Source organism: Podarcis pityusensis (assembly GCF_964106645.2).
Source record: "Podarcis pityusensis genome assembly, chromosome: 1".
NCBI lineage: Eukaryota > Metazoa > Chordata > Lepidosauria > Squamata > Lacertidae > Podarcis > Podarcis pityusensis.
In genome coordinates this window covers 125,452,968-125,479,956 of record NC_138028.1, presented here as the reverse complement: position 1 = coordinate 125,479,956, position 26,989 = coordinate 125,452,968, and the positions used below count along the sequence as shown (strand labels likewise).

The 26,989-nt window shown below is 45.2% G+C and overlaps 1 protein-coding gene across 5 annotated transcripts in view; it reads left to right on the top strand.

The window, feature by feature from the left end:
• MYO1B (myosin IB) overlaps positions 1-26,989 on the top strand; it is a 158,769-nt gene that overhangs the window by 4,074 nt on the left and 127,706 nt on the right. For 3 of the 5 annotated variants that reach the window (XM_081023493.1, XM_081023492.1, XM_081023489.1), the window contains exon 1: positions 8,360-8,554. The gene's annotated coding sequence lies outside the window, so the exon portion shown is untranslated. Of the gene's footprint in view, positions 1-1,126; positions 1,258-8,359; positions 8,555-26,989 lie in introns of those variants that run through there. The other 2 variants (XM_081023491.1, XM_081023490.1) reach the window with 2 other exon arrangements.

Genomic DNA, 26,989 nt, shown 5'->3' with positions numbered 1-26,989 from the left:
GCTTGAGGAGCTTTTAGCAGCCGTCGTGTTTGCTCTCGAGCCTTCCTGTGATACTGCAATTCACCTTTGCTCATATTCAAATGGGAATGACATAAAAGGGTTTCATTGAGGTCAGCAACTTCAATGATTACTTCATTTTCCCAGCTGTCATTGCTGGCCCGTTGAATAATTTTGTAACACAGAGATCTCAACAAAAGAAGCAGCAGCAGGAGCAATTTTGCATCTCTTGCTGCTTGCAACTCTGGAGGGGCAGCAACATTGGAATTAACTATGTGGTTTAAGCTCCTAGATTGCCAGTTGGTGCCCCTGGCGAGCTTTTAAGCTGCTTGCCCAGGGCTTCCTATCAATAGGGCAGGTGTGCAGTGTTAAGACTCTAGACTTAATGGTCTTCTTATTGGTGGGGATTCATGGACTTTTTCAGGGTCCTGTGCTAATGGCATCAAGGTCTCCTCCCAGCAAAGGTAGCAGAATTTGTGCTGGACCTTTCATTTTTAAAAGATCAACATGACAGTAGGCATCGTCTCTGTAACAGAGCAATCCAAAAGCATGACCCGGAAACATTGCACATCGCTTATGCCACATAGCTGGTAGCACTGCACTCAGAAGCACATGCCCCAGCCTGCTGCAGTATCACTCAGCTGTGATTCATATGAGATTCAGGATGAGGGGCACATCCAAGTGCTAACAGCAATCTTGTCTTTGTGATGTCATGCCTTTCCTAAGTTTAAATTGCCTACCAATTTCCTCTACTGTAATCTTGCAAAATTGTTTTAAATAGAGCTCTTGATCATGCTAAGTTTAACTGATTCCCCTGACTTCATTCCCCCACATGGAGGTAGATTTTAATCTCCAAACTGCATTTTAATTGAAGAGGTGTTGTATTCTGTTAGCCTCAGATCTATCAATTTCATTGGGTGAACCCAACCTCTAGTACTATGACAGAGGGGGTGGGGGAAAGCTTTGCTCTATGCACTCTTGGAGTAGCATTTATATTTTATATCCCCTATTTTATATCATTTATATCCCTTCCGGTCTTCTTCCGTCCTTGAAACTTCACCCTCTATTCATATGGAAAGTGTTCCAACTCCTTGATCATTTTGATTGTCTTTTTCTGCACCTTTGTCAGCAGCAAGTTTTATATAATATTTAAGGCCTCAGTGATGCTAGAGGAAGGCAAAGATGTCTGGAACTTGATCCCATCAATGAATCATCCGTGGGGAAGCCAATCTACCTCAGAAGAGGCCATTTCCATCTGAGGTGGGTGTGTTGTGTATATCCTTAAGAGTCTGTATGAAGTAAATGCTGAAAAGCAAAGTCTCTCTCTCTCATGAACTGACAACCAGACAATATTCATCCTGCCAGCACCCTTTGCAACAGCGAAGCAAATGTTCTTGGATCGTTTGCTAACATTACAGCCAGCTAGTTAATCAGGTGTAACATGAAGCTTTGACATGATTTACAACATGCTGGTAGCTTGTACTGTAACTGCTTTGTACTGCTGTATGTATTGTATAATAGTGTTAAGCTGTCCTTGGACAAGGCTTCATTGTAAACATGCTATCTAGCTCAACTGGGATATCCTGTAAAAATATTATAACAAAAACAGATTCTGACATCACTGTAAAGAGCCAGTGTTCCCTCTGCCCAGGACTCAAAAAAATACACTCAGCTACTGTCTGTAAAGAACATTAAATGCAGTCATTTAACCCTGATAGCACTGAGCTGGTTGCCTTCTCAGAAAAATTAACTTCCAATTGGTTGGACCTTCAGCCCCCCCCCCCCCCAATCCACCACTGGATAGTTCTCTGGGACAATGCTGAACTTCCACCAATCAAATCTGAATGTTCCAGTCACTTCAAATCTCTGGAAAGGCCCTTAGCTGCACAATACAAGCGCCAATGTTGGCAAATGTACCAGAGTGTCAGAAAGAATAATGGCGAGGAAGCTAGCATTCCATGGGCTAAAAGTACATTGTGGAAGCAAAGCAAGACATTGTTTCAAAGTTATTAATTCACCAAGGAAGGTTGTTCCACTTCCCCAACAGTTTAATCTTCTCATAATTACATTGCTCCTTCGAATGACTTTCTGGCTAAAACTCAAATAGCCACCTTGGCCAAGGATCGTGAAATCCAGTGTCAGTAAAGTCATATATTTCCTTTATTAGGATAGATTGGCTGAATTCCTTAAATTCTAGCCCCTACATCCCATCATGTTATATCCCATTTCTGCCCCATTCATACCTCATAACAACTTGGAATGACAAGGCACTGCTGTATCTGTCTGTAGTAACTGTTTCCAATGCAGCTTCATCAGCCTGATGCATTGTGATGTTGTCGTAGGTCAGCTCAACATGCCAACGCTTGTTGCAGTGGATCACGAGATTGCATTTGTGTGGCGAGTTTGTATGAAATTCTAAGTATTCATTGGCAGTCACATAGAATCATGTTGAAAGGGACCCTGAGGGTCTGTGTTTCATTTTGGGCAATGAGGAACAGCAGAGACTGGTGTCTTTATGATATATAACCTAAGCCTAGGATGGAGGGATCCACAGCATTTATACCTCAAGAGGTTCTGCCTTTCTCAATAAGAGTAGCATTGGATTCAAACAGACCCTATCTATGGCTCTCTGATTCTCTCTCTCCAGCCCGTTACTTCCTTCTCTGTTGCATAACTCATAACACTCAGCTATTCTAAAACCCATGGCTTCCCTTTGTCTGTAGAGTGAAAGGGGCCTCACCTATTTGTAGCCTAACACTGAATTCCTTTGATGCTTTGTGTTCTAATGGCTCAGTTACCTCATGCAGGAAGCCAGCCTGACTTAATTAGTTCTTAACACAGGCTTCCTCAACCTCGGCCCTCCAGATGTTTTGAGACTACAGTTCCCATCATCCCTGACCACTGGTCCTGCTAGCTAGGGATCATGGGAGTTGTAGGCAAAAAACATCTGGAGGGCCAAGGTTGAGGAAGCCTGTCTTAACACATGCCAATTTCCTGGGATTTAGAAGTGTCTAATACACGTTAAGATGTATTAAGCTAGTTTTAGAATTTAATTAAGGCTGGTGTGTTAAAACTGGTTGTTAGACCCATGTGTTAAGATACATGGGTCTAACAACCAATTTTAACACACCAGCCTTAATTAAATTCTAAAACTAGCTTAGTCTGAAATTTAGGGTGTCTTGCACAGGGTTTTTGCTGCAAAACAACTGCAACAGTTTGGCACTGGTTTGGAGGGGATCCCTAATTATTCATAGTTAATGTTAGGTAAGAACCCGATGTTTGAAGTATCAGCTGCTCAGTTTGTGGGGAGCTTCAAACCAAATACTTCAAACCATCTAATAGGTATGTATGGTTCCATAATCATAGGTTAATATTTTGTTAACATCAAAAGTCAAGGCTAGGGTGGGAGTGAAGACACACACACACACACACACACACACACACCCCTACCTGACTTCTAAAGTTGGTAGGATGCACTCATCGCCTTCTTCAACTCCCATAATCATGGTTTGTCCACCCACACTTGGGTAGGCTTGCAACCTTTGTGCAATACAAACTTCCACATCATGGTGGAAACTTATAGAGTTCAAGTTATAGAGTTCAATTAGAGTAGACTAACTGCTTGGTCTTAAGCATATCTATTTAAATGTAACTCTCACTGATGTCAATGAGGCTTCCTTCCATGTAAATAGTATTACAAAAGTTGGGTGCCATCCCCACTCTATGCAAAGGTTCCAAGGGATTTCAGTCAGGATCTGTGTTCCTTTGGAGAACTGAGACACAGCAGAGACTGTTGTAGGTTTAAGGAATATGGTTTATTCACCTATTTACACCTTTAGTCTGCATGGAGGGAGTCCAGATCTTACAGCATGGTTATTTCAAGAAGGGTTTGTCCCCCACAGCAGTGCAGCCGTGGAGTCCAAGGCATCTCTCCCAGCCAGCCTTCAGCTGGTCTGCCCAAGATGGATCCCATTCTTTCTTCTTCCCCCTTCTTCCCAGAACACCCTGCTAAAAAGTTTCTTTTCCTGTCCCCTCATGCGCCCAACCCCCAATCTCTGTTTACACCTCAGGGCCAGAAGGAGGACAATTATCTTTCATTGCCAGTGACTCTCAATGGCCCTGTATTCCTTCTTGATGGGCCTAGTTTGGCCAGGTCGTTTTGCATAAGCTAGTTTAGGAATTCCTCTGGAGCTTGTATTTCTTCCTTCACATTCCAAATAATCAAAATCCTACCATTTATTAATTTCTAGGGTTTAGGAGGATTCCATCCAAATCTATAACAGTAGATATTGCTACAGTGGTACCTCGGGTTACATACGCATCAGCTTACATACGCTTCAGGTTACAGACTCCGCTAACCCAGAAATAGTACCTCGGGTTAAGAACTTTGCTTCAGGATGAGAACAGAAATCGCATGGCAGCGGCGGGAGGCCCCATTAGCTAAAGTGGTGCTTCAGGTTAAGAACAGTTTCAGCTTAAGAACGGACCTCCAGAATGAATTAAGTACATAACCAGAGGTACCACTGTACTTTATAGCCCAATCCTATGCAAAGTTAGGCAAGCCTCTAGCTGTTGAAATAAACATGCTTAGATTTGCCTAATACCACAAGACCTTGTGGTTGGACCCACATAGAGTTGCAGCATTAACGCAGGAACCAGGAGTTTTTTGCTCTGAACAAGCTACATAGCAGGCAGGAATCAGTTCAAGAAGCTGGGGTTCTCCTTGCTGAAACTTCCATCTTCTTGCCACCAAAGTGCCACCCTTTAATTATTACTGCCTGTTGGCAGCTGTTCAAGGCACGGCACTGCTGCCCATAAAAAACAGTGGCAGCCTTCCATCATGCTTCAGAATGTTATGGGATGTTGCCCCGATGCCCGTGTAAGGGAGGAGTGGATTTGCTGGAAGTGCTACAATAGAGGTGTATTTGTCAGCCAGGGTCATAGATTTTATTCACAAAATTTCCCTCCATGTGCATGAGGCACGTTTTCAGAACAAAATTTCCTTTTGGCTGCCTGCTGAATATATTGGAGTAGGCTTGGTGAACTAAAAGTGATAGTCTCCAAAACGTCCGCCTGTAAAATGCTCAGGGCAGGTCAACAAGTACTCTTGCTCACCTTTACAACAAAAGTGGCACCAATATTAGCTTCTCTTCTGTGGCAAATGACAACAAATGACCAGGTACCTGAAAGGCTGCCTACCATTGTTAAGAGCTAAGGTCACTTAATAATAATAATAATAATAATAATAAATTTTTTTTATTTATATCCCGCCCTCCCCAGCCGAAGCAAAATAGTGCAACATTATAAAAACATCAAAGAATTAATTAAAATCAAAATTGATGGCAACCATAAACTAAAGTATTGTAAAGATTGCCAAAGGAGGGAGTCAGGCTGCGCCCTGACCAAAGGCCTGGTGGAACAGCTCTGTCTTGCAGGCCCTGCGGAAAGATGTCAAGTCCTGGAGGGCCCTTGTCTCTTGTGACAGAGCGTTCCACCAGACCTTAGGCTCATGGGGGAAATTTAACTTGTAGCACCACACCCTACACTTTAAAATGGGGTGGTGACCTGAAAATAGGAAGTTTCTGTCATTGCTCCTGAAGTGTGGAATACCCTTCCCTCTGCCATAGGTGAAATATCATCTATCAGTCGCTTCAGACAACTTGCCAAAATGTACCTTCATGCTCAGGTCTTCCTAGGCACCGGTTATTCCCGAATTCCTATATTTACTTGTCAAGCTGTTTTACTCTTTTTATTGTACAGTGGTACCTTGGTTCTCAAACGTAATCCGTTCTGGAAGTCTTTTCGACTCCCCAAACAGTTTGAAAACCAAGGTGCTGCAGCTTCTGATTGGCTGCAGAAGCTTCCTGCACCCAATCGGAAGCCGTGTCGGATGTTTGGCTTCCAAAAAACCTTCGCAAACCAGAACACTCACTACCAGGTTTGCGGCGTTCGGGAGCCGATTTGTTCAGGAGCCAAGCCGTTCGACTACCAAGGTACCACTGTACTGTTTTCTTGTTTTTATATTTATTCTGTATGCTGCTAGGGATTTTAAAAACATTAAGCAGCGTAGAAATGCTTCTAAATAAATAAATAGTTGGGTGGGAGCAATTTTCACCAGTGTGGGTCAAGGAGCAAAGGGTACCCTGTTGTACTTGCTGGGGTCCTAATCTAGATCCTCCCTGTGTGATTCCTAAGATACAGGCCATTTCTTTAACACAATGTGCAGGTTGAGGTGGCCAGCATCCAGAAATGTGGGGATCTGATAAAAGCAAGGAGAGCTGGATGTACATGGTGGAAGTGTAGACACTTAAGATGTTAACTAGACCAACGCAGAGGGAAAGCAAGTGTTCTGAGCCCTTAGTCGGAGGTTTTATCTCAGAATACATGGTTCTTTTGGATGCCCTCTGTTAAGTTGTGGGTGAACATATTAGATGACACAGCGATTCTTCAAACAGCTCAGGCCAGAACAGAACTGAGAACAGAACTGAACTGAAGGGTTCATCCAGCCTGCTTATATAGAGCTCCACTACAACGCAACAGTAACCATTTTATGTAACTATCCAATCACTGAATGTCACTTTCAATCCCTTATTTGCATATGTGGACCTGAGTGAAAACTATCTACAGTATTCTCCTGCTGGCCCAGGGTGAGAACTTCAGTACATAATACCCTCCTTGCCAGAAAAAAATGTGCAATTCTTCTCTCGGAGGCTGCCATTTGAAGTGAGACTGTGAAGCAGCAGTCAATAAAGCAGCCACCTTGCCTTAAAATACATTTTGGAGCCTTTCCCATAGACACTGGAACAGGGGCCTACATGTAGGCCAGGTTGGCCTCCGCCAAGGATGGAGGTCCTGTGGGGAGGGCACAATGTGCCTCATCGATTTGGCTCAGAGTGGCTAGGAGCCTGCCCGCTGGTCTGCACACTCCCTGGGCCCAGGGAAGTGCTGGTATAATTCCTTGCCAAGGGTGCAAGGGAGCGTAGGTATGCCTCTGCACTGTAAACAAAAGTGCAGCCATCCTGGACCTCGTAAAACTAGACTACAATCTTATTGTGAGTTTCCTGAGATTTCCTCTCTTTGCAGGCGGCTTAAATTTGTCCGGGCAAAGGGTTCAGCCTCGGCATAGCAGCCAACTCCTAGGGGCCAAGGTCCCTTCGTCCCCCAAAATAAAATATCTGAGGTAGCTGCCCCCACCCCCCAGTTGATTCCAATGGGTGCGTGCCACATATTGTGAACAGTTATGCAGGGGTTGGGCTTACCTGGGCTCCCCACAATATTTTATTAAAGTTTGCAGCTGTGGGCCCAGGTGTCCATCAGTGCCTGGGCAAAATGCGGGAAGGATGAAGAGGTGAGAGCACCTCTGAGCAGGTGCAGAGTGCATTTCCTCTCATGACCTATTGAGAAACTACTAATGAGATTATATGAGCAGGACTCCTGAATGCAAACAGTTGTATTTCCTGAGCCTCGGCATCTCCCAGCATGAGGAAATTTAGAGGGAGATGCCATATTATGGTATGTGTGTGTTTATGTGTATGTATGTGTGCTCTGGAGGGCAGGACTCGAATCAACAGCTTTAAGTTACAAGAAAGGAGATTCCAACTAAACATCAGGAAATACTTTCTGAGGGTAAGAGCTGTTGGACAGTGGAACGGTCCCCCTCGGGAGGTTGAGCAATCTCCTTCCCTGGAGGATTTTAAGCAGAGGTTGGATGGCCAGCTGTCATGCATGATTTAGTTGAGATTTCTGCATTGCAGGGGGTTAGACTAGATGACCCTGGGGGATCCCTTCCAGCTGTACGATGCTATGATTCTAAGTCGCATGGAAACCTTTGGGTGTTGACAGAATATGCACACCTCGCAGACTTAAACATATAGAATCAGAGAACAAGAAGAACATATGATTGAAGATTGGAAAACGTTTATGGAATATATGGGAAATGATTGTGTACAGCTGAAAACGCTGGCAGCATTGAGATACAGTAAATTCAACAGTGTAAACAAGTTTGGATGGATGCAATAAGGGAATACTGAATGGTATGGTTTTTGTAAAATACGCATGGATTTATGATCTGTAAAACCAAGCACGGAAAGAGAAGAATGGAAGTCACTGATATCTTAAGGATGTGGAATGAGCATTTCAAACTGTGCAACAGAAAACTTAATAAAAATTATATACGAAAAGAAGAAGAAACCTTCGGGTGACAAGGACTATGGAGTCCGATGAATGAATGAATGAATGATGCAAACTTCCCCCCGCGCCCGCCTCAGCCGCTGGGCGGCGCTCCCCACCGGTTCGCCTTTGACGCCGAGGCGCGGGGTCCGGGCGTCTCCGCAGCGCCCACCCCTCCTGCCGGCCGAGAGGCGTGGCCGCCCTGGCCGCCGGCTGCTTCGGCAGCGGCTTCCCTTTGGCTGGCGGGAGAAGCCGGGACGACCTCTCTCTTCTCTCTCTCTCGCCGGAGGGAGGCTTCTCCGCCAGGCGCAGAGGGCGCGCGTGCCGCGGAGAGAACGAGAGGAACCGAGCGCCTGGAGCTGCTCCCGTCGGATCAAGAGGGGGAAAGGTACGCCAAGAGGCGCCCGTGGAACTCCCCGCGGAGCTGCTTTGGGGGGGGGCACCCTCCTGCCCGCCCCCTCGGGCGCTGCTGCTGCTGGATCGCGCGCCTCCAGGTGCCCCTCCGCTTTGGGGGCGCGCGGGGCTGAGTTTGGAAGGGGATTGGAAAGGGGGGGGCTTTGGAAAGGGATTTGGGTAGGGTGCTGGTCCAGTGCTGCTGGGCCAGGGGCTTTTGGAGAGGCAGTGCGACCCCCCCATCCACCGACCACCCCCCCCGCTCTGGGTGGCAAAGGGCTGGCTTGGGGAGGGTCTGGTTTGGAGATCAAAAGGGCGCATTTCCCCCCGACGTGAGGGCAGGAGAGGGGGAAGCTCGTGTTGCTTAAGGGAGGCTGAGAGGGAAGGGGAGAGAGGCGACTTGGGAAGCGGCGAGGGGGGATGCATGAATTAAGGGAGCTCGGTTGGTCTGGCTCGGGATGGGAAGGACCCTTTTTTTAAAAAAAAGCCCATCCCGTGGGTCTCGAAGATGGGGGTTAAGGGGAAAAAATGGGGAATCGGGGTTTGGAGACTGAAGGTTGGAATAGGGTGGGGAGGGGGGTCGTCGGAGATTAGGGAAAGGCTTGTTTGGGGTTTGTGTGATGACGGTGAGATTTGGGAACACGGGCTTTGGAAGGATTGGGCATGGAGGCAGTGTTAGGATAGGGAGGCTACTTTGGCTCCGTCGGGGGATGAGCAGAGAAACCAGGATTTGTTGAGTTGCTCTGTGTGTGGCTGCTGGTCTGTGATCCGGATCTGCGCTTCTTTGGGACCGGGCACCTGGGAAGTAGGTCTAAATGGAATTCGACTAGGTCAATACACATCCACTTTTAGCCTTTCGCCTCCCTCCCCCTTCTTGAGTTTGATTTCGAAAGGAACTCTTGGAAACATGTTGCCAGGGCGCAGCGTTTTCTAGGAGCAGAGGGGGACTAAAAGTTTAAAGCCACGCGTTTGGTTTTCTCCGGTGAAGTTGGATGGGGGCATTTGTATCCCCTCTTGTGAAATCGGTTCTCTCCTCCTGCATCTCTTCTCTTCCCTGCCTGGTCTTTGTTTAGTCTCAAGGACTGGATGCGAGAGAGAGTGCCTTTCTGTCCTTCATGTATGTGTGGTGCCTGCAGAGGGATTGAAACCAGATTCTGTGACTGTAGATTTCAGTGTGTTTAAGCCCTGGAGCCACTAGGGTGCCCATGTAACTCTTTGTCTTTAGAGACCTTTTGTCCCAAGCTTTGGACATCTGTGCCTTGTTGAGGCAGGGCGGGGGACTGTTCCTTTTGTTTAAGAATCCAGAGGTAGAAATTTTTAGCTGCAACAAGTTCTCTGCTTAGCAGCAAAGCTGCAAGATGGCATTGAGTAGAGGCAAGCTGCTGCTCTGCCTCTCTTCTTGCGTTTACTACAATTGTCACATTATATATGAACAGAGGCTTTGTGCCTTAAAACAGCTGTAGAGGAAATAAAATCAACAAGTGAAGCTTTTTTCTGCCATGGAGATGCAGTGGTGATAGGAAAAGACCCGAACTTTTTTCAACATATATTGCAGCTGTTCAAGCTTTCAGTTATTTAGGAAAGCAAATAAAGAAGGAAAAACAATTCTTGTTGCATTTCTGGCTTTATTTATACCCCCTCCCCTTTTCATAAAGGAGACAAGTTGCCATTCAGAGTAAATTTCTTTGCATGGTCCATTATCAGAGTTATAACTATGTTCCTTACTCGAGAAAAGGTGGCTCGTGCTTAAGGGAGTGCCTGAGTGGGAAAATCATATGGAAATAATTGCTGAGTTCATCAGTTGCACAATAGGTGACATTGTCCTAGAGTACTTTTTCCAAAGGATTTTTCTCTACCTCTCATACCAGTGTTGAAATCATCAAGGCAGGCTTGCAAATAAGCCCACAGAGGTTACTAGCCTATCGGCCTGTATACCTGTGTGCATTTGGAATTTGTCACACACTGGAGCATGAATTGGGAGGTGGGGGAGAAGAACCAACCACCTTCTAGTTGATGAACTCTTCCAGGAGTGGGGAAGCTGGGGCCCACTAGATGATACTGGATTCTCCTATCAGCCTCATCCAGCATGACCAATGGCCAGGGATTATTATGGGAGTTGTACAACACCATCTGGACAGTGACAGGTTGTCCTCCAATATAGGCTATCAGGATAGTGGTTATTCAGAAGTGATCTTGGCCCCTGGTTGGGTGCTCAAAGTACTCTGCTTTGGGACACCATCATCCTGTGAACATATGTGAACATAGCTCAGCTGGTTAGAGCATGGTGCTGATAATGCCAAGGTTGCAGGTTCGATCTTCATGTGGGATACCTGCATATTCCTGAATTGTAGGCGGTTGGACTAGACTGATATGCAGAGTGGGGAAATGAGGAATCTATAGTAACATGTAGCAAAATGGCAGCTCAGACGACTGATGGGCAGTAGGGCTGGGCGATATCTGGTTTTCAACATTGTGATATATCACCAGCTAATCATTGTAATATATTGATATATCACAGTGTCTAAACTAAGTATGGAGCTATGTAGAGGCATTGGCTGGCTTCATGGGTATTCCCACATTGTGATTTTTGCGTAGAGCACACACATAGTGATTCACAATATATTGCCAGGTCAAAAATTATGAAACCAATATCACAATATGGACTTCAAACTAGTTTCGGATGATACATTGCTATATCACCCAGCCCTAGGGGACTTGCCTGTCATAGTTGACTTGTTGGAGTGAGGGAGAGACAGTAACCAGCTGATGAGCAGAGACTTGAATCCTCCTCTTTCCAGGAGTTTGCTTCAGCAGCGCGTTCCCCACAGGGAACAAACTGATGAAGTATCACCAAGCAGGATTGAACGCCATTCATCAGCTGATGAGTGGAGACTTCAGTTCTGCTCTCTGGAACCATTTGAGCATGATTTAACCCACCCCCTCATCAGCTGAGGGGGCTAAACGCCAGTTCCCAGCCAAACTGAGCAGGATTATACTATACCCCTTTCTCATCAACGGATGAGAAGGGGGCTAAATTCTGCTTCTTTGGGGAACTGGTGGAGCTGGGCATCTATTGGAGTGGTATTAGCTGATTGGTGGGCATGGGTTGGGGAAAATGGTTTGCTGGGCCAAATTGGTCCCCCCGGCTGGTGGGCCAAAGGTTCTTCATTATAGGGGACATGGGTGGCACTGTGGTCTAAATCACTGAGCCTCTTGGGCTTGCTAATCGGAAGGTCGGCAGTTCAAATCTGCGCAGTGGGGTCAGCTTCTGCCAACCTAGCAGTTCAAAAGCATACCAGTGCAAGTAGATAAGTAGGTACTGCTGTGGCAAGGTAAACAGCATTTCCATGCACTCTGGCCTCCGTCATTGTGTTCTGTTGTGCCTGAAGCTGTTTAGTCATTCTGGCTGCATGACCCGGAAAGCTGTCTGTGGACAAACGCTGGCTCCTTTGGTTTGAAAGCAAGATGAGTGCCGTGCCCCATAGTCACCTTTGACTGGATTCAACTGTCCAGGGGTCATTTACCTTTTACCTTTACTCCCGGTATATAGGAACAGCTGTAAAAGCTGACGGCATGACTGCTCTGGTGGCATCCATTGGGGCTTTGATAGCTGCTCCAATATATGCAGAAAGTTTCGCAGCCAGCCCACTTTGCTTTAGAGTGCTTCGCTTTGAAAGAGGTCTTAAGCATCTTGCTTTGGTTTGGGATTTGGGGTTTGCCCAAACTGGATCCACAACCCAGTAGCTGTTCAGTTTAAAAACATGTAGTCTGGTGTTGGTCTTGCAAGCACTAGGGGGTTGACTTTTAACAGATGGTCTGAACGGGCTAGGCTGAAATCATTGTCAGTGCTGGTTGTCATTTCTCTATTGAAGAGCAAATGGGATGAGTAATTGCATTGCAGCTGTATTTATAGAAAAAGGGTTGTGAATTTTCAAGAAAACAGGAACTTTTGGTATCTAAGCCATAAGGGAAGATGTGAAATGTAAATGATATTCTAGAGAAGATCAATTATTAAAAGGGCTTAGATTAACTCAAGTGTGTCATCTCCATGCACAATTTGACTCCATCTGTCATGAATGTCTTGTCTACAAGCTTATATTGAAGCCTGGTGTTTAAGGATGTGCTTCAATATTTTAAAGTTGGGGACCAGAGCTAATGTTTTAAAGTACGTAGAATTCATTTCTGTATTCGCAAGCACTTTATTGATGAATGAGCTGAAATGTATTTTATCAGTGCAAATAATGGGGCTAAAGAAATATAACGGTTTGAACTGAGATGTGCACCATATTTCCTTTGCCTTCTCAAATAACCCTTGTGGATGCAGTGTTTTACTAAATGTTATTGATTATTTGCTCTGGGATGCTGGCTCCAGTGTCCCATTAAAGCCCTGTCTTTGATTTGAAAAGTCCTTGAATTAAAGTGACATACACAACATGAGGGTAGCATACCTACAGAGCTTTCAGTAAGGACTAAACCTGCTTGACAGTGAAAGCCATAACATTTATGGCATAAATCAATGGCTGTTCTTTAATAATTCAGAAATAATTACATTAGAAAAACACACAAATGCAACAATATGTGGGTGGCCACCAGTATTACCTAATTTTCTTCTTGCTAGAGTTTTGATCCATTTCCAAGAAAGTTACTCAGCTTACGAGTTCCTCAAAAGACGTGGAGGTGGAACTTGAAAATTCCTGCAGTTTTAGAAGTGAGTTGATGTACACATCTCCCATCCTTTGTATTTAACACTAGTAATTACTCTGCAACGTTTTATGTTTCTGCAAAACGCAATAGTGAGCTACTCATCTGAACCCCCCCCCCAAAAAAAAATCATTTAGTCATTTACTTCAGCCATTTGGGCATGTATGCTAATTTTAATTCCTTACTCCACAAGCATCTTAGTCATGACGCACCCTGATATTCCTTCTCTCGGCTTATTTTATTTGGGAATGTTGGGATCCTGGGAACCACACTTTGGCCTAGGTGACTTTCATGCCCCCTACCACCCTTGCTTAGCAATTCTAGGATCACTGTCTTCTGAAACCATGTAGAAATAGTTTTTTCTTGTTCCCACAAAATTGCAAAGTCAGACAGGTGAACTGTTCGAGTCATGATCCTTTCCCTCCATATGCCAGACTACCATTGTCTGTGAATCTAACAAGGCTCTAGGTGACCAGCCCTCCATTATGTGAATCATTGCTTTGTCAAATCCTGTTTCAAAGGAGAGGTTTTCCCCAAATTGGTCTCTGTTGGTCTGGCACATCTGTATAGTAGAGCAGTTAATAAGCTGATGCTCACAGAAAACTTCCTAGGCAGGATACTTTTAGTCCCAACGTTGGGTATCCTTGTTTTGGTTGTCCATGTATACAGTGGTACCTCTGGTTAAGTACTTAATTTATTCTGGAGGTCTGTTCTTAACCTGAAACTGTTCTTAACCTGAAGCACCACTTTAGCTAATGGGGCCTCCTGCTGCCGCCGCGCTGCTGCTGCACGATTTCTGTTCTCATCCTGAAGCAAAGTTCTTAACCTGAGGTAATATTTCTGGGTTAGCGGAGTCTGTAACCTGAATCGTATGTAACCTGAAGCGTATGTAACCCGAGGTACCACTGTACTTGACTTCATTCTATGCCAATAATATTAATAATTTCAGTGCTGTATGTTAGTCTTTGACAAAAGAAACAACTACATTAGTGGTGCTAACAATATGTATGTTGCTATGGCTGTTTTGTTAATGTTAATTGCTGTACACGCAACCCCCCATTTACGCGGGGTTACGTTCCAAGGCACCGTGTGTTTAGTGAAATTGCATACATTTGAAACACCATTGGAAAAGTCCCTGTTCCATCCCTGCCCTGCTCCTTTTTGTGATGTTTTCCTGTCGCTTTCGGGTTTGGAGCAGTGTGTGTGTGTGTGTGTGTGTGTGCAGTCATGCACATATTGAACACATGTAAATTGGGGGGTGGGGGTTGGGTTTGTGAAAATTTGACTTACTACCCTTATCTTACTCTTCCTTAAATTTCTCAGAGTAACTGAAATAACTTCCCTGGAAAAAAGGGAGGTATTTATTTTAGGAGTTTTTGTGTTACATAAGTGGTGCAAAGGAGTCTTGAACACTTCAATGGAATGTGCAGAGCATTGTTGTTTCGTGCATTCTTTAGCCAGAATTGTTTCTCTTCAGTTCTGTATAGAAACTCCCCGCCCCCCCCCCCCCCGCTCCCACTTGTAGTGCTAAGTTTCTTTTGGCAATTGTAGGAGTCCTCATATTTTACCATGCAGGAATCATGTGGGGTTGGAGATAACCCTGTGCTTGTATGATTCTTTTTGAAATATAATGCATGAAGAATACAGAGCTGTAAAAGAAAGAAAAACATGCCCCAGAATCTCAAGGCAGAGTATTGAACAGTGACCTTAAACAAGCTGCATTTCCGTTTGTCATTGGTTGCATCAATTGTGCTTTTGCAAATTTACCTGATGCCGACTGGCTCATGACACAGTTCCAGTGTGGTTTTATGTTATCCATCTCAAGGTCTCACCCTCAGATCATAGTCTTTAAGCACTGTTGCAGTAACAGTGTGAAAACAATTCATATTTTGGTGACATTTATTGCTTAGGGAGAGGGATCAGGCATGAGCTTAATGTACTGTGGTTAAATTGCATTAGAGTCATTAAACTGAAATTGCATCGGAGCCATCTAAATGAAACGCTTATCACAAAGGAAACCATTTCTAGGTAGACAAGGACACATTTCCGAATTCTAGCTATGCATTTTTTGTTTTATGTTGGATTTCCAGGGTGGGGTGTTTTTGGGTTTTTTGCAGTGTACAGTGGTACCTCGGGTTAAGTAGTTAATTTGTTCCGGAGGTCCGTTCTTAACCTGAAACTGTTCTTAACCTGAAGCACCACTTTGGCTAATGGGGCCTCCTGCTGGCGCCGCACCGCTGGAGCACAATTTCTGTTCTCATCCTGAAGCAAAGTTCTTAACCTGAAGCACTATTTCTGAGTTAGCAGAGTCTGTAACCTGAAGCGTATGTAACCTGAAGCGTATGTAACCCGAGGTACCACTGTACTTCACATCTCTCTTCAGTGCTGTGATAAACTAACCAAGGTCTCAGTAACTGGGCAGGGGGTATAATGGATCAGGCAGTCCTTAAAGTCTCCTAAACCCAGGTTGTTGTGGTCCATGTAAATTAATCATAGAATTGTATAGTTGGAAGGGACACTGAGGATCATCTAGTCCAACCCCCTGCAATGCAGGAATATGCAGCTGTCCCATATGGGGATCGAACCTGCAACCTTGGCATTATCAGCAACATGCTCTAACCAACTGAGCTTGAACTTGGCCCGATAACACCAGTGCTTAAAGGCTGTACTGACTGCCCATATGTTATGTGCTGCCGGTTGTCTGTTCCCATCAACAGTGTGGCTTCAGCATTTTGCCTCAGCTCGAGCTCCAGACCAAGTGCAAGGGTAGCCTCTCATAGAGTGCACTGCAGTAATCAAGTCTTGAAGTTACCAATGCATGAATTACCGTATTTTTCGCTCTATAACACGCACCAGACCATAACACGCACGTAGTTTTTAGAGGAGGAAAACAAGAAAAAAAATATTCTAAACGAAATAGTGGATATATGATTTTTGTGGTTCATGCTGTGGCCACAGACATGTGATCTGACAGTGAGTTTGGAGTAGCCCGATGCAAAAATCCTGAGGATCCATGTGGATCCATGCTTTGTAACCACGGAGGAGGGAAGGAAGGGGAACCATGGATCCTCTGCTCACGACTGCAGCAGATCCCCCCCCCCCGTCACCTGCAGGCATTCGCTCTATAACACGCACAGACATTTCCCCTTACTTTCTAGGAGTAAAAAAGTGAGTGTTATGGTGCAAAAAATACGGTACTATGGCCAGGCGATTCCTGCCTAAGAAAAGCCATAGCTTGCACACCAGCCATAGTTGGTAGAAGGCACTCCTAGCCACTGAGGCTTTTTGACGAGTGTTAGAAATGCAGATATATAAGCTAGGTGCCAAATGGCTCCATAGGGATGCGGGTGGTGCTGTGGTCTAAACCACTGAGCCTCTTGGACTTGCCGATCAGAAGGTCGGCGGTTCGAATCCCCGCAATGGGGTGAGCTCCCGTTGCTCGGTCCCTGCTCCTGCCAACCTAGCAGTTCGAAAGCACGCCAAAAAGTGCAAGTAGATAAATAGGTAACGCTCTGGTGGGAAGGTAAATGGCTTTTCTGTGCGCTGCTTTGGTCTTGGTGTTACATTGCACCAGAAGTGGCTTAGTCATACTGGCCACATGACCCGCAAAAATTGTCTGCAGACAAACGCCAGCTCCCTTGGCCTGTAAAGCGAGATGAGCGCCGCAACCCCAGAGTCGACTTTGACTGGACGTAATTGTCAGGGGTCCTTTACCTTTACCTTTTAAATGGCTCCTTAAAAAACCAAGGTTGCAGTTGCCAAAATGGAATATCTAGTTGCCATTTTGGGGCAAGATGGCCCTAAAGTCTTATTTTTCAAATTATGGACTGACTGTGCTTGATTCTCAGTTAAACATCTGGCTAGTTCATCTGAGCTCAGTTAAGCACTTTGAAGAAGAAGAAGAGTTTGGATTTGATATCTCGCCTTTCACTCCCTTTAAGGAGTCTCAAAGCGGCTAACATTCTCCTTTCCCTTCCTCCCCCACAACAAACACTCTGTGAGGTGAGTGGGGCTGAGAGACTTCAGAGAAGTGTGACTGGCCCAAGGTCACCCAGCAGCTGCATGTGGAGGAGCGGAGACGCGAACCCGGTTCCCCAGATTATGAGACTACCGCTCTTAACCACTACACCACACTGGCTCTCAAGAACTTAGAGAAGAAAAGTTACTTGATCCAGGGACAGTCCACATACGGTATATATTGACCTATTCCGACCTCTTTCCTAATGGTGTCTTCTCCTGGCCACAACTGGTCGAAAGCCAGGTGCAAAATGAGCTTGGTGCCTAGCTGATTTTGAGCACTGCTTGAGCCTCAAGTGAAGGAGATAGTTCCAGGAGTACTCCCCCTGCCAAACCTTCTGAAATTGAACCTATTCTTAGGAGAGTAACACCATCTGAAACACCATCCCGTTGCTCGGTCCCTGCTCCTGCCAACCTAGCAGTTTGAAAGCACAAAGTGCAAGAAGATAAATAGGTACCGCTCCTGCGGAAAGGTAAACTGCATTTCTGTGCGCTGCTCTGGTTCGCCAGAAGCAGCTTAGTCATGCTGGCCACATGACCCGGGAGCTGTCTGCGGACAAATGCCAGCTCCCTCGGCTTATAAAGCGAGATGAGCGCTGCAACCCCAGAGTTGTCTGTGACTGGACCTAATGGTCAGGGGTCCCTTTACCTTTACCTTTACCACCATCTGAAACAGGCAAACAACCATTCTTCTGGGTACCCACCCTTCTTCTCAGGGTTCACACTCAACCTATTAGCTTGCATCCATTCTGCAACTTCACCCAGACAATATTCCAAACCATTCTCAGCCTCTCCTGACTCAGAGGTTAGGCTGAAATAAAGCTGTGTTTCATCAGCTCATCAGCATACTGCTCCAATTGCTACAAAATTCCTAAGGGCCACTCCCAACGTCTTTGTACAAATGTTTAAGTAGCATTGGTAACAGAATCATGCCCCCGGCTGCCCTCCATCTTTCTTGGGAGCCAATGGAAGAATGCCCCTTCAGGGCTGAAGTCAAACCATTGGAGAATGACAGCTCCTGCTGTGGCTGCAGAGACCAACACAGGAGAGGCGTGTTTTGTTGCAGTTGGGGCAGATGAAGGCATCCGGTTGTGCTGATGCAGGTATACCATGGTGCTTCTTCTTTCTGTGCTCCTCTCAGTGGTCATTCCTCCTCTGGTCACTGCTGTGGATAGACAACCTGATTGATTGTCTCCAGGCACTGCTGCGGTCATTGCAAGGGATTCCCCCACAGCAAGGTTGAAGCACAAGGATTATGGAGCTAAGACACAATCTCTCAGTGCTACTATCTAGACATGGCCCTGCAAGGAGGAACAGGAATAGAGTGTAAAATGCTGTTCTTTAGTCGTTTAGTCGTGTCCGACTCTTCGTGACCCCATGGACCAGAGCACGCCGGGCACTCCTGCCTTCCGCAGTTTGGTCAGACTCATGTTGGTAGCTTCGAGAACACTGTCCAACCATCTTGTCCTCTGTCGTCCCCTTCTCCTTGTGCCCTCAATCTTTCCCAACATCAGGGTCTTTTCCAGGGAGTCTTCTCATGAGGTGGCCAAAATATTGGAGCCTCAGCTTCAGGATCTGTCCTTCCAGTGAGCACTCAGGGCTGATTTCCTTCAGAATGGAGAGGTTTGATCTTCTGCAGACCATGGGACTCTCAAGAGTCTCCTCCAGCACCATAATTCAAAAGCATCAATTCTTCAGCGATCTGCCTTCTTTATGGTCCAACTCTCACTTCCATACATACTGGGAAAATCATGGCTTTAACTATATGGACCCTTTGTTGGCAAGGTGATGGCTCTGCTTTTTAAGATGCTGTCTAGGTTTGTCATTGCTTTTCTCCCAAGAAGCAGGCGTCTTTTGATTTCGTGGCTGCTCTCACCATCTGCAGTGATCATGGATCCCAAGAAAGTAAAATCTCTCACTGCCTCCATTTCTTCCCCTTCTGTTTGCCAGGAGGTGATGTGGCCAGTGGCCATCTTAGTTTTTTTTATGTTGAGCATCCCTGATAACCATCTTACAGAGCCAGCCCAGGAAGATGCTGTGGCCAGTGGTATTAAATTCCCCCAACAGCTTGAGAAGCAGAGATGTATTTTCCCTCTTCTGATCTCAGTAATGCGACAGCTTTGAAGCATTATGAAAACTTGCAAGCTGGGGTAGCAAGGACAGCCAAAAAAAAGTATGCATAACTGCACTGAAACCTATGTTGCCTAGATTTTCAGATAATTGGAAGCAATCATTGGTAGGAAAACTTTAGTCTAAATCCCCCAAGTTCAGGGTTAGCTAGGATCTGAATCGAGATGCCTCATTTACTTGGAGATAAGAATAACACGCAGCAGAAATAAGTAATTAAGAAATAGGCATTTGAGACATGACTCAAGTAATTACGTTTCCCACTAGAGATTTGCAAAAGGCTGGAAGAATATAGGAAAGTGTGGCAGGTCTGTTTTCAACAAGGTCCTCTGAGATCATCACGTTTCTGAGCATCAAGGGGAAAGAATCTCCTTATACCCCTTTCAAATATCATATTTCTTCAACAACAGTAAGTAATAGCGCCAGATTTTTATTTTATTTTTTGCTTAAGAATATGAATGACAAAACTGGAAGATGTAAACTGGAATTTAATCCACAGGATGTCTCCCTTCTTTTGAAGATTTTTTTTTTTTAAAATCACACTTTGATGGGTATCACACTTTCATGTCTGTCTTATCTAGCCAGTTTATTACCCTAATTTGAAACTGATATGCATAAAAAAACTCGAAGAGTAGTTGCAACTTCTGAAATATTAGGTGGAAAAATGAATGCTTTCCTTGTAAGTTGTCTAGGTACAATCGGGTTTTTTTTTTTAAAAAAACCAACAACTCACGTTACATTTGAAGTCATAGGAATTCAACAATTCCTTTGTTTTTGAGTCCTTTCTGAATTTGCAGTTCCGATGAAGAGCTCCGTAATCGTACTTTGGTATGGCCAAGTCACACGACTGTTTTGTTATGGAGAGATAGAAGTCGCCTTTGTTGCATGGAAGGATCTCTCCCATGATGACCAGGGACCAGTTGCTGTGCTCCCACCATCACATAACGTTTCTGCCTGTAACATCTCTGTGTTGACCATGGACATTGCACAGGGGGAGCCTATGCTTGTAGTGCAAAACGTGTGCTGGAACTGCGTACAAAATACAGTGGTAACTCTAGTTACGAACTTAATTCGTTCCGGAGGTCCGTTCTTAACCTGAAACTGTTCTTAACTAGAGACGTGCTTTCGCTAATGGAGCCTCTTGCTGCCGCTGCGCCGCCGGCACACGATTTCCATTCTCATCCTGGGGCAAAGTTCTCAACTCGAGGTAACTCTTCCAGGTTAGCGGAGTTTGTAACCTGAAGCGTTTGTAACCTGAGGCGTTTGTAACTCGAGGTACCACTGTACTGTGGAAGGCTATGTGCTCTGAGCTCAATGTGCCTAGGCTTCTCCTACACACATATTGGCACTCAGTGTGTAGGCAGTGGGGATGGGGCCCGCACAACCTCTCCTATTCATAGAGACACCTTCATGTGATTAACATTTTAAGTGGAGCTATGGGTGATGGAACCTTCTCCTGAATGGGCTACCTTCCCAGGCTGATGAGCCCCATTTATCCCTCACTTCCCTCTACATCACATGCAGAAACTACTCTCTTGACCGTTGGACCTACTCATCCACTCAGTTGCCTGTCTTCACATGCAGGGGACCTCTGATCCTAAACCTCCACTGCCTTGCAGGATATCTTCAGGAGAAGAAAAGGCCAAGGAGTAAACCCTACACAAATCCAGAGTGTGTAGGGTTGCACGACATCTTGTATGCCTCCTTCCAGCAACTCCTGGACCCAAGCTGGTGCCAAACGTATTGCTCTGCTTTCCTTTGGACCACATCAATGAGGCTGAGGGGTGGGAGGTGGATCTTGTCATCTGGGCAGCCCAGGGCCTCCATACACACTGCCCGGGCTTGTGCCCCAGGGTGGTCACTTTGGTGCTGCTAATGTCTTCACCCCCGGAGGCACACTCCATTGTCTCTCAAGACAGATGGATGCCAACAAGGTGATTGAACAAGTGAATGGAACTCAATGTCCCCTGGTTATTTCTGCTATTCTTTCAGATTCTAAACCACAAGCATATTTGTAGCTGCTGGGATATCAGTCATGCCATGTGTCTGTTGGCAAGATCACTGCAGTCTTGGGAATGAAAGCTGTTGTAAGGTTGCTATGGCTCTTGACTCATCAAAATCCATCCTGATTAGTCTCTGCTCCACCATAGTGAAGCCGACTTCCTCTTACCCCCAGTAAAGGTAAAAAGGTAAAGGACCCCCGGACGGTTAAGTCCAGTCAAAGGCAACTATGGAGTTGGGGCGCTCATCTTGCTTTCAGGCTGAGGGAACTGGTGCTTGTCCACAGACAGCTTTCCGGGCCATGTGGCCAGCATGACTAAACCACTTCTGGCGCAACAGAACACTGTGACAGAAACGAGAACACACTGAAACGCTGTTTACCTTCCTGCCGCAGTGGTACCTATTTATCTACTTGCACTGGTGTGCTTTCGAACTGTTTTGGCAGGAGCTGGGACAGAGCAACGGGAGCTCACTCCCTTGTGGGGATTCGAACCGCCAACCTTCTGATCGGCAAGCCCAAGAGGCTCAGTGGTTTAGACCACAGCGCCATCTGCATCTGACAGTAGAACTGGCCAGAAGGCAATGTTGCGCCTATCAGCTCTGTATTTCTTAGGTGGCATGAGACATCCAAAGGTTTTCACCTGGCCCCATGACTTGCCTATCTAAGGACCAGTTTTCTCTCACCATCCTTTACCTCCTGTTCACATGTCTGCATAAACAGCAGCTTGCTCAGCGCTTGCTGTCCCATGGAATAGTTTTGAGATTAGTGGTAGACAGGAAATCTCTTGGCTGTTTGGCTGAAGTTAAGAGCATATAGAATTGCCGGCCCTACTGATAGTAGCAGGAAGCTTCTGATATGATTTGTAACAGGTATGCTGCTTTTGCTTCCTTAGGCAATTATCCAGCCTTATTTGCATGGCACGATGCCATTAATTGTGCTAGCGTTGCTTGATTTGATTCCCCCTGGCATGTTATTCTCTGCCTTTGCTCTGGATAGAGCAACTGTTTTCTAACTCTGGGTCTGAACATCTATCCTGTTTTCTTGGCTTGGGTGAAGTTAATCTGATCCCTTTCTTTAAAAAAACAAAAAACCTTTCACCTTCTTATTTGGCGCTGATGACGAAGACTGGTGGAAGTAAGATGGACAAAAGAATTTTGTAATTTCCACAGTTATTTAACATTGCAGTGATAAAAAGTATCAAGTGATTTGAAGTGGAGCAGTTTGAAGCATGACCTAGTTTGTTCCTAGTAGTGTACATGTTTAACTGACATTTTTCTTGTAAACACATGCAAGAGATGGACCAGTGTGGCTTTTTATTTCTTTTTTTCAAAAGTTTATGTCTAATGAAGGGGAATTTTGCAGAGTGTTCTTGGAAGGTGTATCAGCTGATATATTAATCTGTATATAGTTAGTATATAATATATAGTATATAGTGTATATAGTTATATAGTTAAGGGTAACTATAAATGTGGACCACTTGTAGAGGCATTTGGTGTATTTTGGCTGAATTTTGCAAAGTGCTTCCTTACTCTGGGCTCCTGGTCACTTTTGACCGGGGTTGTGCTAGTTCAGTTACTGATAGGATCAGTCAATATCTACAAAGGGCTTGTTAGCTCTGTAAAGCCTAAACTGTTGTGAAATCTATGGGCACATTCTTAAGTAGCAGAAAAGTAACTTTTCTATATGTATTTTTTTTACCCTGACCAGTCAGGTGCTATGAAAAGGAATGAAATGGAGAATATTGGCTAATTTTACTTGCTGTAGACATAGTTATGAGTAATTATGTCTGAAGAAGAAAACTCTGCGTTTACACACTCACATCACTTCTCCCACTGCAGTCGCTTGAAGTTCTGTATGTCCCTGAAAAGAGTGATCTCTGCTTATCAGCTAATTGTTGGGTTGGGAGGCCCAAAGGATGGATGCTTCATTACTTCTACCAGCAAGATTGTTTTTCAGGGTGTGGCATCTTGTGAGGAACACCTTGCTAGGAGTGGGCGGTGGTGATGTCTTCCTCATAATAATGTAAGGAAACTTGGGTTATTGTTAAATTATACAATGACTGTTAAAGCTTTTCTAAGACCTCATTTCTGATGATACACTTGTTGCAATGAGAAATACTTGGATGTGTAAGAAATATGAAATAGGTATTTAGAAGTGGGTTAGGAGGTAAAAATTTGGAGAGGAATCTTGAAGAAGAGGCATCTGGCCTGAGTGTTTTATGTCTATCTTGGCTGTAAGCAGAATGTGCCTGTGTCTTGAAGTACAGTGGTACCTTGGGTTAAGTACTTAATTCGTTCCGGAGGTCCGTTCTTAACCTGAATGTTCTTAGCCTGAAGCACCACTTTAGCTAATGGGGCCTCCCACTGCCACCGCGCCCCTGGAGCACAATTTCTGTTCTCATCCCGAAGCAAAGTTCTTAACCCGAGGTACTATTTCTGGGTTAGCGGAGTCTGTAACCTGAAGCATCTGTAACCTGAGGTACCACTGTATAGCTGTAAAAAACCCCCCCAATAATATGTGGAATCATTGCTCTAAAGTGCATGAATTGGACTTCAGAAAAATCCTTACCAAGGTGAATATCCCTTTGTTTTGCTTTTCTGTGTGATGTAATTAAAAGAGTTTCAACATGTAGTTTTGTGTCAGTCCTCCCCCACCCTAATTTTAAACCTAATTTTAGACCTAATTTTGAATTGCTTTGTTTTCCTAGAAGTGGCCTTTTAATGACCTGTCGGGTAGACACTTATTTTCCTAGACCTGTATGTTAATGATTACTGTCTAGTAAATGCAACTGAAATATATTTTAAAGGTGTCTCCAGTATTTTAAACTAGTATGGGTATGCAGTGACTGAGTAAATACTTGAAAACTAGTTTACAAGCCTTCTGATATACTGGCACTAAATGTTAGCGTGACACAAGCAAGCAGTAAGTTGTAAGCTTTAAACATAACCTGCTAATCTAACTTCTCTCATTCCAAATAATTCCCTTCACTTCCCTCCTCTATTTTAAAAGGAAGTACAGTGGTACCTCGGGTTAAAAACACCTCGGGTTACAAACACTTTGGGTTACAGACTCTGCTAACCTGGAAGTAGTACCTTGGGTTAAGAACTCTGTCCTAGGATGAGAACAGAATTCGTGCGGCGGTGGCAGCGGGAGGCCCCATTAGCTAAAGTGGTACCTCAGGTTAAGAACCGTTTCAAGGTTAAGAACGGACCTCCGGAACGAATTAAGTTCATAACCAGAGGTACCACTGTATCTGCCTATATAGTACAGGAGAACCAGCAGTATATACTGGTTAGAAAGTCAGACTGGGAGTAATTCAAATCCTCCCTCAGTCTCTATTTCTGCTTAACTTTCCCCTCAGAGTGGATATGAGAAGAATAGGATGGGGGAACCTTCTATGCCACCCCAAACTGAGTTCATTGGAGGGAGGTGGAGAGAGACAGAGAAGCAGTATAGTGTTTTGTATTTCAGCCTGCCTGTCCACCTTCTTCTCCTTAACTGCTTTGTGGGTCTGCGTAGGATATATCAAGCTGAGGGGCTGGCTTTGTCCTCTTTGTGACTTGTAGGGAGCAGGTGGTGCTGTGGTCTAAACTACTGAGCCTTTTGGGCTTGCCGAAGGTCGGCGGTTTGAATCTGCATGACAGGGTGAGCTCCTGTTGCTCTGTCCCAGCTCCTGCCAACCTAGCACTTCAAAAGCACGCCAGTAGATAAATAGGTACTGCTGTGGCAGGAAGGTAAACGGCATTTCTGTGTGCTCTGCCACTCATCGCGGTTTCTCATTGTGCCAGAAGCAGTTTAGGCATGCTGGCCACATGACCCAGAAATATATCTGCAGACAAACGCCGTCTCCCTCGGCCTGAAGCGAGTTGAGCACTGGACCCCATAGTCAAGTTTGACTGGACTTACCGTATTTTTCGCTCTATAGGACGCACCGGACCATAGGATGAACCTTGTTTTAGAGGGGGAGAACACGAAAAAAAATTCTCCCCCTCTCTGCTCAGCGCCCCTTCAGCGAAGCGGTAGGAGAAACAGAACCCCTTTCATTGCTCCTCCCGCTTGGCTGAAGGGTCGCTGCACAGCTCTCCTTCTCTGCTGAAGCCAGGAGAGTCTAGCTCTCCTGGCTTCAGTGAAAGGAACCTGAAGCCTCCGGAGTGCAACGGGAACTCGCGCTGCGCTCCGAAGGCTTCAGGCAGCTATCCCTGAAGCCTGGAGAGTGAGAGGGGTCGCTCTCCAGGCTTCAGCAAAAGCAATGCGAAGCCTCTGGAGCGTGGAGGGAGCGCTCCCTCTGCACTTTGGAGGCTTCGCGTTGCTATTGCTGAAGCCAAGGAGCCTGCATTCGCTCCATAGGACGCACACACATTTCCCCTTAATTTTTGGAGGGGGAAAAGTGCGTCCTATAGAGCGAAAAATATGGTAACTGTCCAGGGGTCCTTTACCTTTTACCCCTCTGTGACTTGCCATGTCAGATAAATCCTCCATTGTCCGCCACTTAGGAACTACAGGGAAGAGAGAAGGCTGGTTGGATATGCAGGACTCAGTGCCTTAGTAATATTGCCAGCCAATACGTCAACCATGTGCATTACTATTCATGCTTATTTGCATGATTCCTGTTCATTGTGTCAATTGACAAGGCAGCAGGCGGAAAAACAGGCTGCCAATCAAGTTTCTTTATTGAACAAGCTGTCTTCACAAAGGTTTGACTTAGGCTTCACACATACAATCCAGACTTTAGGGCGGGTGGCAAATTAAGTTAGGAAGAAGCAGGATGTCAGCACTCCTGATTATCGTGCTAGAAAAGGCAGGTGTGGCCTTCCCAGCTGTGTGTTTGGAATTGTTGTGGATGCAAGTAGCCCTCGACTGTGTACATTGCAGTTTAATGTTAGGTTTGTGTAAGAAGGATGTTTCACTTAGAAAAAATGTGGCAACTTGTCAGTTAAGCTTGGCTAAGAGTGTATGCTGACCTCTTGTGTGTTTGGTCCAAATTATGACACCTAAAATAAACAATCCTTTGCTTGGCATTTGTGCTTCTGTTCTGTAACTCTTCTACAAACACAACCTTTGTAACCTAAGACCCAAAAAAAGGGAGCAGTCAGCTTAGTTTTAAGGGGGGGGAAATACATCTAGACTTTAAACTGAAGTGATCTGCTGCTATGGGACGTATTATTTCTTTCTCTTCAGCTACGCTCTTTTAGTAGCAATTTCTCTCTATAAAATTAACTCCTGCCGTTTTCCTCTTTCACTTACAGTGGTACCTCGGGTTACATACGCTTCAGGTTAAGAATGGACCTCCGGAACGAATTAAGTACGTAACCCGAGGTACCACTGTACTTTAGAGGAAATACCTGTCTGACTTAGTAATGTATGCAGCTTAAAGTTCTCGAAACATAACGCTGATGCGCATGCCTTCCATAGCATTGACATATCCTTAAAATGTTGACATTTAGCTGGTACCAGGGTGCATTTGTGCTGCGACGAGTTAAGATCGAAAGCTGAAATGCTTCTCATGAATTGTCTTCAGAATGAATACCCTTCAGTAGCATGGGGGTACTACACCGCCCACAGTTTTGCCTGTTCAGCGTGGCC